Below are 17,399 nucleotides of genomic sequence, written 5' to 3' on the forward strand. Positions count from 1 at the left end.
TACATTATTTTCCTAACTGATAGTATGAACAAACCAGGGCCTAATTCTGTCCTGAAACTAACAACCTGCTGCATAGTTTCATTTTACAAAGTAATACGAGGAGATACTGGATATACATCTTTAAGATGAGTACAGATACAGCTATCATTCAGCAAGTAACAGAAGAGAAAGAACATTTGGATTTTCAGATATTGTGAAAAAAATTCCTACAAAACATCAATCATTTTACAACTTCATAGCCACTTTATTACAACTTTTATGCAACGCTTACTCGGGTTTGTTGACGGTGTGGTGGCTGGCTGCTTTATGTCCCGGGGCGCCCTCATGCCTGTGTTACCTTCTGGCTCTCCCCTTTTAGTTATGCTGTCATAGTTAGTCTTGCCAGAGTCCCTGCTTCCACTCAGTGCAAAATGTATCCTGTTCTTACTCTTTAGGTGACCCCCCCCCCTTCCCTCTGTCTGTCCCTATCTGAGTTACATGTCGATCCTGAGACCGAGATGCTGACCTCTGACCTGCCTGATCCATCCTGATGCCCTACGTCTGGCTGGAGTCTCATCACATCGCTCCTGTGGAGGACGGCCCCATATGAACAGTTGAAAGTCACACTTGGAAGACGCTCTGGACACTTACAGTAATACATTCATGTCTGAGGACTTCAGTTAACTTGCAAACTTTCGGACTGCAGTTCTCATGAACAGTTTTGCACTCAAGTCTCCATCAGTGAACAGCTGATAACTTCAATAAAACAGACTTCATGTTAAAACTATAATTAATTTCCTGGTTTCACAGTTATACTTTGTGACTCTACAGGACACTGTTATAGAAGCCAGTTATTTATAATCACACTATCTGTTATCACCCAAATGAGGATGGGTTCCCTTTTGAGTCTGGTTCCTCTCGAGGTTTCTTCCTCATGTCGTCTCAGGGAGTTTTTCCTTGCCACCGTCACCTCAGGCTTGCTCGTTAGGGATAAGTAAATTTATTCGGGATAAAATTACTTCATACGTTTAAAATCCACAGGCTTGCTCATTGGGGATAAATCAGGGATAAAATTAGCTCATGTTTAAAGTCTTTATTTTTCTGTAAAGCTGCTTTGCGACAATGTCTATTGTTAAAGCGCTATACAAATAAACTTGACTTGACTTGACTTTTAGGTTATTTGTCGTGTCAGCTAAATGATCTTCACGTCCATAATTACAGCGCACTCCATAATTATTGGCACCCCTCGTTAAGATATGTTCTTAGGCTTCTAATAAATTCATTTTTTTTAAATAATATCAGACAACAATGCAAAGAAAGAGAAAAATTATTTTATTTTATTTTATTTTTTTATTTCGAACATGTATAAAAAAAATGTATGTAACTGTACATACAAAAGAAAGAAAACGAGAAATTAAAAAAAAATAAAATAACATAAAGAGCTAAGACATTACAAAACACCGCACATTGTTCGAAAAAGGAGTGGGAAGAAGTACAATACTTTGCTCTTTGAAAAATCCAACCTTTAATTCAAGTGCATTTATTCAGTGGGAAAAAAAATCCCACATTAGGAAATAATTCTTTTACATGAACTCATGTGTGCCACAATTACTGGCACCCCTGATGTTAATACTTTGTACAACTCCCTTTTACCAACAAGACAGCACTTAATATTCTCCTATAACATTTCACAAGATGGGAGAATACAGAGAGAGGGATATTCGACCATTCCGCTTTTGCACAATCTCTCTAAATCATCCAGAGTCCTGGGTCCTCTCCTATGCACTCTCCCCTTCAGCTCACCCCACAGGTTTTCAATTGGGTTGAGGTCTGGGGACTGAGATGGCCATGGGAGGAGCTTGATTTTGTGTCTGGTGAACCATTTTTGTGTGGATTTGGCCACATGTTTAGGGTCATTATCTTGCTGAAAGACCCACTGACGACCCATCTTCAGCTTTCGGGCAGAGGCCACCAGATTTTGATTTAAAATGTCCTGGTATTTCAAAGAGTTCATGATGCCATGCACCCTAACAAGGTTCCCGGGGCCTTTGGAAGAGAAACAGGCCCACAGCATCACCGATCCTCCCCCATACTTCACAGTGGGCATGAGGTGCTTTTCCGCATACTCATCTTTTGTGATGTATTAGAGTGTTTGTTGCCAAAAAGCTCTATCTTGGTCTCATCTGACCAAAGCACACGGTCCCAGTTGAAGTCCCAGTACCGCTTAGTGAACTCCAGACTCCATGCTTCTAAGTGAGAAAAGGCTTTTTCCATGCATGCCTCCCAAACAGCTTGTTGGCATGTAGATAGCGCCTGATGGTTGTTATGGAGACTTTGTGACCCCAAGATGCTACTCTTGCATGCAATTCTCTAACAGTGAGCTTTGGAGAACTTTTTACTTCTCTTACCATCCTCTTCATTGTGCGTGGTGGCAAGATAAACTTGCATCCTCGTCCAGGCTTGTTTGCCACTGTTCCAGTTGTTTTAAACTTCTTGATGAATCCTCTGACTGTAGATATGGGCAGGTGTAGGCAAGTGGCTATTTTCTTGTAGCCATTGCCCGACTTATGAAGGTCGACACACATCTGCCTTACTTGAATGGTGTGTTCTCTTGTCTTTCCCATGTTGAAGAGTGGATAAGAGAAATAGGCCTCTGTGTCACATCATATTTATACCCCAGGGAAACAGGATGTGATGAACTACTAATTAAAGGTTCCTAGATACTCTGATCAACTTTATAAACTACAGTAGAAATGGCAAAAATGCGTCAATTACATTTATTTTCTAGGAATTGTTATGGGTGCCAATAATTGTGGAACAGGTGATTTTATGAAAAATAATTATTTCTTAGTCAGGGATTTTTTTTAATTCACTTGAGTTAAAGGTTACTTTTTTTTTTTTTTGCAATTTTCAGTGTGAGATTATGCTTCTGCAATAAAAATTGAATTTATTTTAAGGCTTTTAGCACATCTTAACCAGGGGTGCCAATAATTGTGGAGGGCGCTGTACATGCAGTCCATTACAATTACAGAAAACTATCAGATAATCTTGCATCCTTCAAATGTTATTTAAAAAGTTACGAAACGAAGAATATAACAGTAATGCAGCAGCAGCAATATTGTTGATATTTAGACCAGAGCTTAAATTTCAAGCAGAGTTAATACAGGAAATCCCATACTCAAAAAAGCTAGGTTTAAAATCTCTGTCTAAATTAGCGCCATGCCTTAAATTGTGCACTTGTAGTCCAATTTCTCTATTTGGGGATTAAATGGATACTCATGAGCACTCTAACTTGTGCCCTTATGTGCTCTTGGAAGAAAGCTCTGTCAATGAAGACTTAAAAATTTCACCAAATTGTTGCTTTGACATTCTTGCAGCTTTGAGAACTTGCACAATTTGGATCAACAGGTCAAAAGCACCACCTTAGAAGAAGGCTACAGATCCTGGAGCCTCAGAAGAACTTTGCTTACACAAAAAAATAATTCTGACTTGTGATCATTGCTATTGTTGTTATTATTCATTTTATCTTATTACTAACATACGACATTTAAATAATATTGGCTGGCTTTTTTTGTGGTATCTATATAATAAGTGGCAAAGTTTGTTTGTTTGTCTTGAGCTAACGTCGCCATTTCTCGACGGATTTTCACCAAATTTGGCAAGTAGGTCTGGGGATGACCTGGAATTTTGCAGATATAAACAAAATTCATGTACTGTATGGGCCCCAGGGAGGTCCTTGGGGGCACAACATCCACCCACCCCCTCCCTCAATGCCTTTCACATTACATTTATCAACACAAACTCTCGACAGATCTTCACTAAATTGGCACGTAGATACAGGAGATAGCCACAATTTGACAGAACTCAGAAATTCCATATTTGGGCCCCAGGGGGTCCCCAGTGGGCCCCTGGATGGTGGATGTTTGGATTTTTGTTTGTCTTGGGTGAACACCACCATTTCTTGACGGATCTTCACCAAATTTGACATGGAAGTCTGAGGGCAGCCCAGAGTTTTGCAAAGCCCGGGCAATGCTGGGTTTTAGATATATTCCATTCAGCCAGCATGATACGGAACGAGTCGAAGACAAGTTCAATATCATGCTTGCTGAATGGAATATATCTGATATACCATGAAAAAAGCCAGTCAATATTATTATACATACACACTGTCTTCTGTTTTATACATACACATTCGATGGAACAATTATAGATTTTACAAAAAAAAGTTAAGAACGGGGGGTAACTTACCAATATTGAATGCTGAATCTGATCAACTGTAATTCAATATTCTGTCAATCCAATGTACATGTACAAAGTCAAAGTTCTAACAATAAAAATGGTACAAGTCCAAAAAGCCTGAACTACAACCCAACTTATATACAAGCTATATCCAGGTTGACAGTTCAGTTCAAAGTTACTTTTGGTCGTAGTTAATTGTTACATTGCAGTTGTTCAAAACTAAAGGGCTTTGCTGAGTGAAGTCCATGAGTGAAATCCTCTTGTAAAAGTCTCCGTCACTTTTCCTCACCTCCAAGTAGAACTTTGACAATATTTCTGCTATTGCTCTCTCTTCCAGTTTTTCGATGTCCGTTAGTATGTTTTTCTCTTCTAAATATGCGTGAAGAATATCCAGTGACGTTTTGGTAGCTTTTCGGGTGTTCAGCGCATTTTTCTCTTTCAAAATTCTCTCAAAATCTTCCGCTTTTAACGAAGCAAACCTCGCAGCCATGTTTGTTTACAAACTGTCAGTCACTTGGACTGGATTAACCTAATCTCTCTTTTCTGGCCGACAAAGAAATGATTGTGCGCATGCGCAGCAGAAAAGTTTTGTCATTGGATCTTCGCATGAGCTCCGATGTGTGACGTCGTGTTGTCTTGACAACGTGCAATATTATAGCAATATTGCACGCTCATTCTCCATTGGGGAGAGTGGCGTAATACATGGAGGATAAGCGATATAATAACAATATTGCATGCTATCAATAAACCCACTAGAAGGGAATAGAATACACTACCGTTCAAAAGTTTGGGGTCACTTTGAAATGTCCTTATTTTTGAAAGAAAAGCACTGTTCTTTTCAATGAAGATCACTTTAAACTAATCAGAAATACACTCTATACATTGCTAATGTGGTAAATGACTATTCTAGCTGCAAATGTGTGGTTTTTGGTGCAATATCTCCATAGGTGTATAGAGGCCCATTTCCAGCAACTATCACTCCAGTGTTCTAATGGTACAATGTGTTTGCTCATTGCCTCAGAAGGCTAATGGATGATTAGAAAACCCTTGTACAATCATGTTAGCACAGCTGAAAACAGTTTAGCTCTTTAGAGAAGCTATAAAACTGACCTTCCTTTGAGCAGATTGAGTTTCTGGAGCATCACATTTGTGGGGTCGATTAAATGCTCAAAATGGCCAGAAAAATGTCTTGACTATATATTCTATTCATTTTACAACTTATGGTGGTAAATAAAAGTGTGACTTTTCATGGAAAATACAAAATTGTCTGGGTGACCCCAAACTTTTGAACGGTAGTGTACGTTTTTATTCCATGGAAAAAGTGGCCCAGATGTATAATAATAGTGCACAGTGAATATGCAAATCATATCCACACTATAGAATAAAGCATTCATATTCAAAACCTGACCTACTTGAACTAAGTATATGTACAGGTTTAAGATGGTCTTCAGGGATTTGTGGAATGTCACAGGAGATATTTGCTCTAAACTGTCCAACACTGCCATCAGGTGGTTACTGTAGGGACAGACAATAATGTTATGACTAGTTGTGATGCTGCAAAGCTCAGTGATATAAGATTAATGAGACCACATGACTGTGGCATTTCAGACTAAGCATAATGTTTCGACATTTTAGAATTACACACACAAAGATATTATATTTAGCTATCCCCCCCCCCCCCCCCCCCCCCCCAGTACATATTTCAAGGACATATTCATACTACACTACACTCTCAGTGTAGCAGCTGGGATTTTTCTAGATTATTATAGAGCACCTGGTCTGTTTTCTAGAAAGTAGGTTAATCATAAAATCTCCAAATCAGAAAAAGTTGGGACGGTATGTTGAAATTTAAATTAAAACTGAAAAAAAAAAGGTTTGTAAGTAATCTTCGACCTGTATTGCAATCAAAATGATGCAGCAGGACATTATTTGCCGTTTTACCTCATGAATTTCATTGATTTTTCAAAATCAACATATATATATTTTTAAATTTTGATTCTTGCAACACATTTAAAAAAAACGTTGGGACGGTAAAGCATTTACCACTTTATAACATTCCTTCTCACAACACTTAAAAGATGTTTAGAGACTGAAGACATCAAGTGATGAAGTATTTCAGGTGTTATTTTGTCCCATTCTTCCTGAAAACAGGTCTTAAGGTGTGCAACAGTACGGGGTCGTCATTGCCATAATTTTCTTTTCAAAATTCGCCACACATTCTCTACTGGGGACAGAGGGGACAGGTGACCTTTTCTTCCAGGTATCCTCTTCTTCTGCAGCCATGTAATAACATAATGCATTCCCTAGCCCCTGACCCTAACCTTAATCATCACAATTAAATGCCTAACCACAGCCCTTACCCTAATTCTAACCTGAACCCTGAAACTAAGTCTTAACCCTCGAACCAGCTAAAATGTCCTCCCTCCCCAAAAATGTCTTAACTCACACAAAAATGTAAACACATGCACACTGTCACATCCACATGTGTTTGCACTCGGAGTGTACAATGGCATGGCTTGGATTGCAACTCACATTCACGCCATGCTCATGCTCATTAATACTAATTGATGCCAAGCACATGTTCCTGATCACAGTGAAATCAAGGCTCAAGTACTTAAAGTGCATATCCTGGACCAATTTCATTTTTTTTTTAATATATGAAAGTATGTCCCTTTACACACTCATCCAGAAGGGTAATTTTGCACAAGGCCATATATCTCATTCATCTCATTATCTCTAGCCGCTTTATCCTTCTACAGGGTCGCAGGCAAGCTGGAGCCTATCCCAGCTGACTGCGGGCGAAAGGCGGGGTACACCCTGGACAAGTCGCCAGGTCATCACAGGGCTGACACATAGACACAGACAACCATTCACACTCACATTCACACCTACGGTCAATTTAGAGTCACCAGTTAACCTAACCTGCATGTCTTTGGACTGTGGGGGAAACCGGAGCACCCGGAGGAAACCCACGCGGACACGGGGAGAACATGCAAACTCCGCACAGAAAGGCCCTCGCCGGCCCCGGGGCTCGAACCCAGGACCTTCTTGCTGTGAGGCGACAGCGCTAACCACTACACCACCGTGCCGCCCACAAGGCCATATATCTACAGCAGAAAAAAAAATAAAATAACAAAATGTGTCTGGAAAAATCCCAAGGGAGTCTGGAGCCAGATTCGTGATGTTACCTGCGGAAGCGCCAGCAGGCTGCGAGAGCTTGCATGGTTTCAGTGCACAGCCTGTGTAGACCAAGTTTAGCAGCTAGCAATTTTGCATTGAAATATGGAATTGTCACCTGAGCGCAATGTTACTTCACCTTTGGATGAAGAATATAATGAGATGTCAGAATTATTTCTTACCCTGGCAACAGTCAACTTGTGAATCACCGATTTTCTTGGTCTTTTTCTCGGCTCGGCTTCCAGGTGTGCCTCGCACAAAGCGCTCCCGTTTCTCTCTCATTGTCCGGTCTTTTGGAAAACGATGAGTACTAATCCCATCATGACTGGTGTTGCTACACCCTCCTACGCTACATCTGTTAACCATTTTAATAATTACGTGATAACGTTGAAGAAATTTGCAGAAAACCACCAGGTCGTTTTCTCATAAACAAACCAGCGCTGACGTAGGATTCAGAAGGAGGCATCCTGCACGCGATGTCACGAAAATTAATGTTTGCCGGGAAATCCAAATGCCAAGTTTTTTCAGAGGCGGACCAATTCGCCTCAAATGGCTTGATTTCAACTGAATTTTTCTGGTATTGCGCAAGGTAAAAAAATTGCACAAAATGCAAAATGTGACAGATATTTGACCAAAGTTTAATATAAAATAGGAGAATTACATTGATTTTGCTCCTGAATTTACCCGTGATATGCACTTTAAGGACTCACAGGACACACAGGACTTGGTGAAGTACACGCTGTTTCCCATACCTGTCTATACCAAGCTGTTTGTATATTGTGTTGCTACTCTGATTTTGCTTTTGTTTCTGTTTTCCTGACCATATTTTTTGCCTTGCCTAGTTTGTACTATTTGCCTGACCCTTGCCTATTCCTTTTTCTGCTCGTTGCCTTACGTTTTGGCATTTTTTTGTCAGCTTGCTTTTAACAAACTCTTCCTGTGATTACATCCGTCGATCACCTACTCACGTGACTTACACAGCATGAAGAAAATTCTCAAGAATGTAAAGGAATTTGTCATGTTTTGTATTTTATAATGCACAGCATAGCTGATAAAAATTCAAACTGACAATTTTACGACTAGAAAATGTGATCCATGATATACGGTGAGCTTTCTTTGTTAGCTATGCATCTTTAAGTCAAGTCAGTTTATTTGTATAGTGCTTTTAATAACAGACATTGTCACAAAGCAGCTTTACAGAACAATAAAGATTTGAAACATATGAACGAATTTTATCCCGAATAAATTTACTTATCCCTAATGAGCAAGCCTGTGGCGACGGTGGCAAGGAAAAACTCCTTGAGACGACGTGAGGAAGAAACCTTGAGAGAAACCAGACTCAAAAGAAACCCATTCTCATCTGGGTGATAACAGATAGTGTGATTAGAAATAACTTGCTTCTATAAGTGTCTCCTATATAGTCACAAAGTAGGAAATTCAATATACTTCTAATACGAAGTTTGTTTTGCTGAAGTTATCAACTGTTCATTGATGGAGACTTGAGTGCAAAACTGTTCATGAGAACTGTAGTCTGAAAATTCTCATGATGATTCTAGTCCTAAGCCATCATAGCAAAACTGTAAGTGTCCAGAGCCATCTTCTAAGTGTATCTTTTGACTGTCCATATGGGGCCATCATCCACAGGAGCAATGTGATGAGACTCCAGCCAGACATAGGGCATCAGGATGGATCAAGCAAGTCCGAAGAGTAGAAGAGGTCAGCGTCACTGATGTCTCAGGATCGACATGTAAGTCGACAGAGAGAGAAAGAGAGAAAACACAAGTTGTTAGGTATGCCTGGTGTCACCTAATGGTTAAGAAAGGTATACATTTTGCGCTGAGTGCAAGCAGGGACTCTGGCAAGACTAACTATGACAACGTAACTAAAAAGGAGAGCCGGAAGGTAACACAGACATGAGGGTGCCCTGGGACATAAAGCAGCCAGCCACTCCACCATCAACAAACCCGAATGAACATGTGAGAGTGGGTGGGCAACAGCATCCATACATCCCACTTTACCAAAACACTTTGCCTGAGGATCCTCCAGATCTACTCCTTTACCTAATAAATACTACTTTAGCCAGTGCTGTCTCTGTGCTACAATGAGGTCTAAAATCTGACTGATACAATTCATGGATGTTATTCCTATGTAGATATGAACATAACTGCTGTACCACAGATTTTTCAAGGATTTTGGAGATAAAGGGGAGGTTTGATATTGGCCTAGAATTAGACAGCTAACAGAGGTTGAGGTCAGGGGTTTGCTAACTGTTAGTTTAAAGGATTTCGGTACATACATCTAAGGGAAGAATTGATTATTTTTAGAATAGGTTCAATTCCTGTTTGAAAAGTCATGTACTGTAGGTAGGGGATCTAGTACACAAGCTGAAGATTTTGATGTGGAAATTCATGAAGTTAGTGAGTAAAACATTCTACTTGCTGATCTGAAATAGTTATATTGATAACTAAAGGGTTACTTCAACTGTCTGGCCTTAACTTAGTAATTTGAATTTTTTTGTTGGATATTTTCAATTTTGTCATTGAAAAAATTCATGAAGTCGCTGTGACATCAAGTTCTGTGGGGTCTGATGGTGGTATCCAGTTATTTAGCACAAAAATCCATCCATCCATCATCTGTAGCCACTTATCCTGTACAGGGTTGCAGACAAGCTGGAGCCTATCCCAGCTGACTATGGGCAAGAGGCAGGGTACACCCCAGACAAGTCGCCAGATCATCGCAGGGCTGACACACAGAGACAAACAACCATTCACACTCACATTCACACCTACGGTCAATTTAGAGTCACCAGTTAACCTAACCTGCATGTCTTTGGACTGTGGGGAAAACCGGAGCACCCGGAGGAAACCCACACAGACACGGGGAGAACATTCAAACTCCACACAGAAAGGCCCTCGCCAGCCACGGGGCTCAAACCCAGAACCTTTTTGCTGTGAGGTGACAGTGCTAACCACTACACCACCATGCCACCTGGCACAAAAGTCTTTTAGCACAAGTTCTAAAGTGTCTTAGCACAACTCTGTGTTCTTTAGCACCACTCTGGATTATGGTCACAATAATCGAAAAAAAAAAACCCTCATCTTGATATAGGAAGGGGTTTATTATGATTGCTTAGTGACTGGAAGCCGGAATTTCTGCTGCTGTTCATGTTAAGGATCAGTTGTTGTTCCCTGAAACGTGGACTGAAAATCCGATTCTTTGGTGTCGTTGGATATTTATAGTTAAGCCAGAACAAACCTTGAATTGTGGGCACCTTCATAGATAACTTCAGTCACTTCTGATCATATCACAAATTCAACTGACTGTCAATAATTACGCGTTTGCTGAATTAATTCACCAGGGGATTATGACTCTTGCCCTGCTTGGCAACATGTGTTTTGCCGACTAAGAGCAGAATCTATTCCTAAAAACTTACTCAAATTATTGAAAGTCCATTTGATATCACAGACCTTTTTTCTTTTGTAAAAAAAATAAAATGAAGAACAAACAAAAAGCTTTCTTTAAACTATTATCATCTTTTAAATTCCGCTTGACTTTTCATTCTTTATCAAATCAGCAAATTGTAAATAATAAATATGATATAAATTAAGCTTAGCACTTTAATAAAGACAAAACAAACTTGGATGTTGGCTGTAGCAGTGTACTGTGTCAGGGTACATGCTGTGGTAAATAATTTGGAGGGAGGATTGGTGACTAACATATGGGCTACATCAAACATAACGGAGTGGGGAAATACAATCACTCGTTTTCGATCGGAATCTCAGCAACTTTCATTAAAAAATCCATCAAACATCTTTAAACATGATCAGTAAGTATTCATAATTAAAGCCGCAAGCGGCCTCGACGGGCCCTCGCGCCAGCGGCCAAGGGGGGCGGGGGCATGCATCCCCGCGAAATAACTTCCACAGCTTCTTCGGCAAGAGACATTACTCCCACAATGGTGACAAAGCACAGAATTGGACACATGGTAACAATAGGGTCTCGCACTGTACGGTGCTCGGGGGGCGCTATAGAGGCCCTGAGGGCTGCCTGGATCTGGGCTTCTGGTTCTCAGTAGCGGTGGCAGTCTAAGAAAAAAGAGCCAAATTTCGTGCGTAGTCGACCACGGCAAGCGCCCCAATAAGGGTCTTGTAAAGAGTTTGCTTGCCAAGTTTGACAAATCAGAAGCTGCAATATCATTTTTGCCATAACCAGCACCCCCAGGGGCGAAAGTGCACAAAATTTGGCGTATATGTCAGGTGAGCTATGAAGAGTTTGCATATGAAGTTTGATGACAATTGAGTAAATAGAAGATGAGATATAGATTTTTGAAGAATAAATTTTTTGGTTTTTCCCATGTCAGTAGGTGGCGCTATGCTGTACATGAGCGATTATGAGTTGGAAAAATAAGTGTCTACAACAGCAACGTACTTTCACAAGGTAGTGGAGTGAAGGAAAAGCATTATGGAATTATTTACCAAAAACCCGTTTAGGAGCAATTGCGTCGGCCAAAAACAGCGCCCGCCATGGACGAAAATTCCCAAAATGTGGTATACATGACATGGGATGTAGGAAGAGGGTGGCCGTGAAGTTTGCCCAAATTTGAGGAAAGATTGGATTGTTTGCCCAAAAATAGCGCCCCCAGTGGCGAAAGTGCACAAAATTTGGCGTATATGTCAGGTGAGCTATGAAGAGGTTGCGTATGAAGTTTGATGACAATTGAGTAAATAGAAGATGAGATAAAGATTTTTGAAGAATAAATTTTTTGGTTTTTCCCATGTCAGCAGGTGGCGCTATGCTGTACATGAGCGATTATGAGTTGGAAAAATAAGTGTCTACAACAGCAACGTACTATCACAAGGTAGTGGTGTGAAGGAAAAGCATTATGGAAATATTTACCAAAAACCCGTTTTGGAGCAATTGCGTCGGCCAAAAACAGCGCCCCCCATGGACGAAAATTTCCAAAATGTGGTATACATGACATGGGAGGTAGTAAGAGGGTGGCCGTGAAGTTTGACCAAATTTGAGGAAAGATTGGAATTTTTGCCCAAAAATAGTGCCCCCAGTGGCGAAATATCACAGAAATTGGGTAACATGTCAGAAGCCCAATGAGTGATTTGCGTGTGAAGTATGAGCCGTTTTGAGCAATCAGAAGATTTGTTACGAATTTTTAAGCATGTAAAATTTTGCATCGAAAATTGATTGACGTAAAACTTCTGAACGGTTTATCCTACGTGAAACGTATTTAGTAACTTTTGTCAGCCATGTCTGTAGATGATGTGTATCAATTTTGGTGACATTCCTATGAACGGTCTAGGAGGAGTTGCGCCGTCTTCATGGCCATGCATTTCGCACAAAAGTGAAATTACCTCACTTCCTGTTGGGCGTGGCTAATGCATTGGCATTACATTTTTGTCCGGCTTAGTGAGATACATATGCGTACCAAATGGCATGCCACTACAACAAACTACACGGCACCCAGGCACCTTAAAGCGGGAGGCCAAAATCACAACGACTTAGGGGGCGCTATAGAGGCCCTGAGCCCCGGCCAAGTTTGGGCTTTTGGTTCTGAGTAGCGGTGGCAATTCTCGGAACTGGTGCCAAATTTGGTGCGTTTTCGCCCATGGCAAGCGCCCCGAAAATGGCCCAACAGCGGAGAAAAATAAAGAAGAAGAAGAAGAAGACGGAAGAATAATTAAAGCCGCAAGCGGCCTCGACGGGCCCTCGCGCCAGCGGCCAAGGGGGGCGGGGGCATGCGTCCCCGCGAAATACCTTCCACAGCGTCTTCGGCAAGAGACATTACTCCCACAATGGCGACAAAGCACAGAATTGGACACAGAGTACACGGTGCGCTGAGATGTTGTCATGGACAGAACATTTTATGCCATGGCTTCCCAACCAAATTAATGTATTTACCTCATCAGTCACCAAGCTATAGCTACATAGGATTGTCTTCTGTTAGACATCTATTAGTCTGTATGTAACGCTGCAAGACTTGCTCCCGACTGCCTACCCATTCCCCACAAGTCATGTGTGTTTAAGGCAACCAAAACAACATACTCCTGGTGCCTCATGATTGTAAACACCTCTCCTGCAACTGCTACAGCGCAATGAGCGCCCCCAGTGGTGAAAGTTCACCAAATTTGGTATACATGTCAAGGGACCTATGAAGAGTTGTTGTGTCAAGTTTGATCAAGATTGACCAATCAGAAGCCGAGAAATAAATTGTTGCCTGAAAACAGCGCCCCCAGTGGCAAAAGTTCACAAAATTTGGGAGATATGTCAGGTGACCTGTTAAGAGTGTGCTTTTCAAGTTTGATCAAGATTGAGTAAATAGAAGATGAGATATTGATTTTTGAAGAATAAATGTTTTGGTTTCTCCAATGTCAGTAGGTGGCGCTAAGCTGTACATGAGCGATTATGAGTTGGAAAAATAAGTGTCTACAACAGCAACGTACTATCACAAGGTAGTGGTGTGAAGGAAAAGCATTATGGAATTATTTACCAAAAACCCGTTTTGGAGCAATTGCGTCGGCCAAAAACAGCGCCCCCCATGGACGAAAATTCCCAAAATGAGGTATACATGACATGGGAGGTAGTAAGAGGGTGGCCGTGAAGTTTGACCAAATTTGAGGAAAGATTGGATTTTTTGCCCAAAAATAGCGCCCCCAGTGGCGAAATATCACAGAAATTGGGTAGCATGTCAGAAGCCCAATGAGTGATTTGCGTGTGAAGTATGAGCAGTTTTGAGCAATTAGAAGATTTGTTATGAATTTTTAAGCATGTAAAATTTTGCATTGAAAATTGATGGACGTATAACTTCTGAACGGCTTATCCTACGTGAAAAGTATTGAGGAACTTTTGTCAGCCATGTCTGTAGATGATGTCTCTCAATTTTGGTGACATTCCTATGAACGGCCTAGGAGGAGTTGCGCCGTCTTCGTGGCCATGCATTTCGCACAAAAGTGAAATTACCTCACTTCCTGTTGGGCGTGGCTAATGCATTGGCATTACATTTTTGTCCGGCTTAGTGAGATACATACGCTTACCAAATGGCATGCCACTACTACAAACTACATGGCAACCAGGCACCTTTATGCGGGAGGCCAAAATCACAACGACTTAGGGGGCGCTATAGAGGCCCTGAGGCCCGCCTGGATCTGGGCTTCTGGTTCTCAGTAGCGGTGGCAGTCTAAGAAAAAGGAGCCAAATTTCGTGCGTTGTCGACCATGGCAAGTGCCCCAATAAGGGTCTTGTAAAGAGTTTGCTTGCCAAGTTTGACAAATCAGAAGCTGCAATATCATTTCTGCCATAACCAGCACCCCCAGGGGCGAAAGTGCACAAAATTTGGCGTATATGTCAGGTGAGCTATGAAGAGTTTGCGTATGAAGTTTGATGACAATTGAGTAAATAGAAGACGAGATATAGATTTTTGAAGAATAAATTTTTTGGTTTTACCCATGTCAGTAGGTGGCGCTATGCTGTACATGAGCGATTATGAGATGGAAAAATAAGTGTCCACAACAGCAACGTACTATCACAAGGTAGTGGTGTGAAGGGAAAGAATTATGGAATTATTTACCAAAAACCCGTTTTGGAGAAATAGCGTCGGCCAAAAACAGCGCCCCCCCATGGACGAAAATTCCCAAAATGTGGTATACATGACATGGGAGGTAGTAAGAGGGTGGCCGTGAAGTTTGACCAAATTTGAGGAAAGATTGGATTTTTTGCCCAAAAATAGCGCCCCCAGTGGCAAAATATCACAGAAATTGGGTAACATGTCAGAATCCCAATGAGTGATTCGCGTGTGAAGTATGAGCAGTTTTGACCAATCAGAAGATTTGTTATGAATTTTTAAGCATGTAAAATTTTGCATCGAAAATTGATTGACGTATAACTTCTGAACGGTTTATCCTACGTGAAACGTATTTAGTAACTTTTGTCAGCCATGTCTGTAGATGATGTGTATCAATTTTGGTGACATTCCTATGAACGGTCTAGGAGGAGTTGCGCCGTCTTCGTGGCCATGCATTTCGCACAAAAGTGAAATTACCTCACTTCCTGTTGGGCGTGGCTAATGCATTGGCATTACATTTTTGTCCGGCTTAGTGAGATACATACGTCTACCAAATGGCATGCCAGTACTACAAACTATATGGCAACCAGGCACCGTAATGCGGGAGGCCAAAATCACAACGACTTAGGGGGCGCTATAGAGGCCCTGAGCCCCGGCCAAGTTTGGGCTTTTGGTTCTGAGTAGCGGTGGCAATTCTCGGAACTGGTGCCAAATTTTGTGCGTTTTCGCCCATGGCAAGCGCCCCGAAAATGGCCCAACAGCGGAGAAAAATAAAGAAGAAGACGGAAGAAGAATAATAATAGTGAACTCTTACAAGAACAATAGGGCCTTCGCCCAGTAGGGCTCGGGCCCTAATTAAAGCCGCAAGCGGCCTCGACGGGCCCTCGCGCCAGCGGCCAAGGGGGGCGGGGGCATGCGTCCCCGCGAAATACCTTCCACAGCTTCTTCGGCAAGAGACATTACCACAAGGTAGTGGTGTGAAGGAAAAGCATTATGGAAGTATTTACCAAAAACCCGTGTTGGAGCAATTGCGTCGGCCAAAAACAGCGCCCCCCATGGACGAAAATTCCCAAAATGTGGTATACATGACATGGGAGGTAGTAAGAGGGTGGCCGTGAAGTTTGACCAAATTTGAGGAAAGATTGGATTTTTTGCCCAAAAATAGCGCCCCCAGTGGCGAAATATCACAGAAATTGGGTAACATGTCAGAAGCCCAATGAGTGATTTGCGTGTGAAGTATGAGCAGTTTTGAGCAATTAGAAGATTTGTTATGAATTTTTAAGCATGTAAAATTATGCAGTGAAAATTGATTGACGTAAAACTTCTGAACGGTTTATGCTACGTGAAACGTATTTAGAAACTTTTGTCAGCCATGTCTGTAGATCAAGTGTATCAATTTTGGTGACATTCCTATGAACGGTCTAGGAGGAGTTGCGCCGTGTTCGTGGCCATGCATTTCGCACAAAAGTGAAATTACCTCACTTCCTGTTGGGCGTGGCTAATGCATTGGCATTACATTTTTGTCCGGCTTAGTGAGATACATATGCGTACCAAGTGGCATGCCACTACTACAAACTACATGGCAACCAGGCACCTTAATGCGGGAGGCCAAAATCACAACGAGTTAGGGGGCGCTATAGAGGCCCTGAGGCCCGCCTGGATCTGGGCTTCTGGTTCTCAGTAGCGGTGGCAGTCTAAGAAAAAGGAGCCAAATTTCGTGCGTTGTCGACCATGGCAAGCGCCCCAATAAGGGTCCTGTAAAGAGTTAGCTTGGCAAGTTTGACAGATCAGAAGCTGCAATATCATTTTTGCCATAACCAGCACCCCCAGGGGCGAAAGTGCACAAAATTTGGTGTAGATGTCAGGTGAGCTATGAAGAGTTTGCGTATGAAGTTTGATGACAATTGAGTAAATAGAAGATGAGATATAGATTTTTGAAGAATACATTTTTTGGTTTTTCCCATGTCAGAAGGTGGCGCTATGCTGTACATGAGCGATTATGAGTTGGAAAAATAAGTGTCTACAACAGCAACGTACTATCACAAGGTAGTGGTGTGAAGGAAAAGCATTATGGAATTATTTACCAAAAACCCGTTTTGGAGCAATTGCGTCGGCCAAAAACAGCGCCCCCCATGGACGAAAATTTCCAAAATGTGGTATACATGACATGGGAGGTAGTAAGAGGGTGGCCGTGAAGTTTGACCAAGTTTGAGGAAAGATTGGAATTTTTGCCCCAAAATAGCGCCCCCAGTGGCGAAATATCACAGAAATTGGGTAACATGTCAAAAGCCCAATGAGTGATTTGCGTGTGAAGTATGAGCAGTTTTGAGCAATCAGAAGATTTGTTATGAATTTTTAAGCATGTAAAATTTTGCATCGAAAATTGATTGACGTATAACTTCTGAACGGTTTATGCTACGTGAAAGGTATT

Source organism: Neoarius graeffei, chromosome 20, assembly GCF_027579695.1.
Source record: "Neoarius graeffei isolate fNeoGra1 chromosome 20, fNeoGra1.pri, whole genome shotgun sequence".
Taxonomy (NCBI): Eukaryota; Metazoa; Chordata; class Actinopteri; order Siluriformes; family Ariidae; genus Neoarius; species Neoarius graeffei.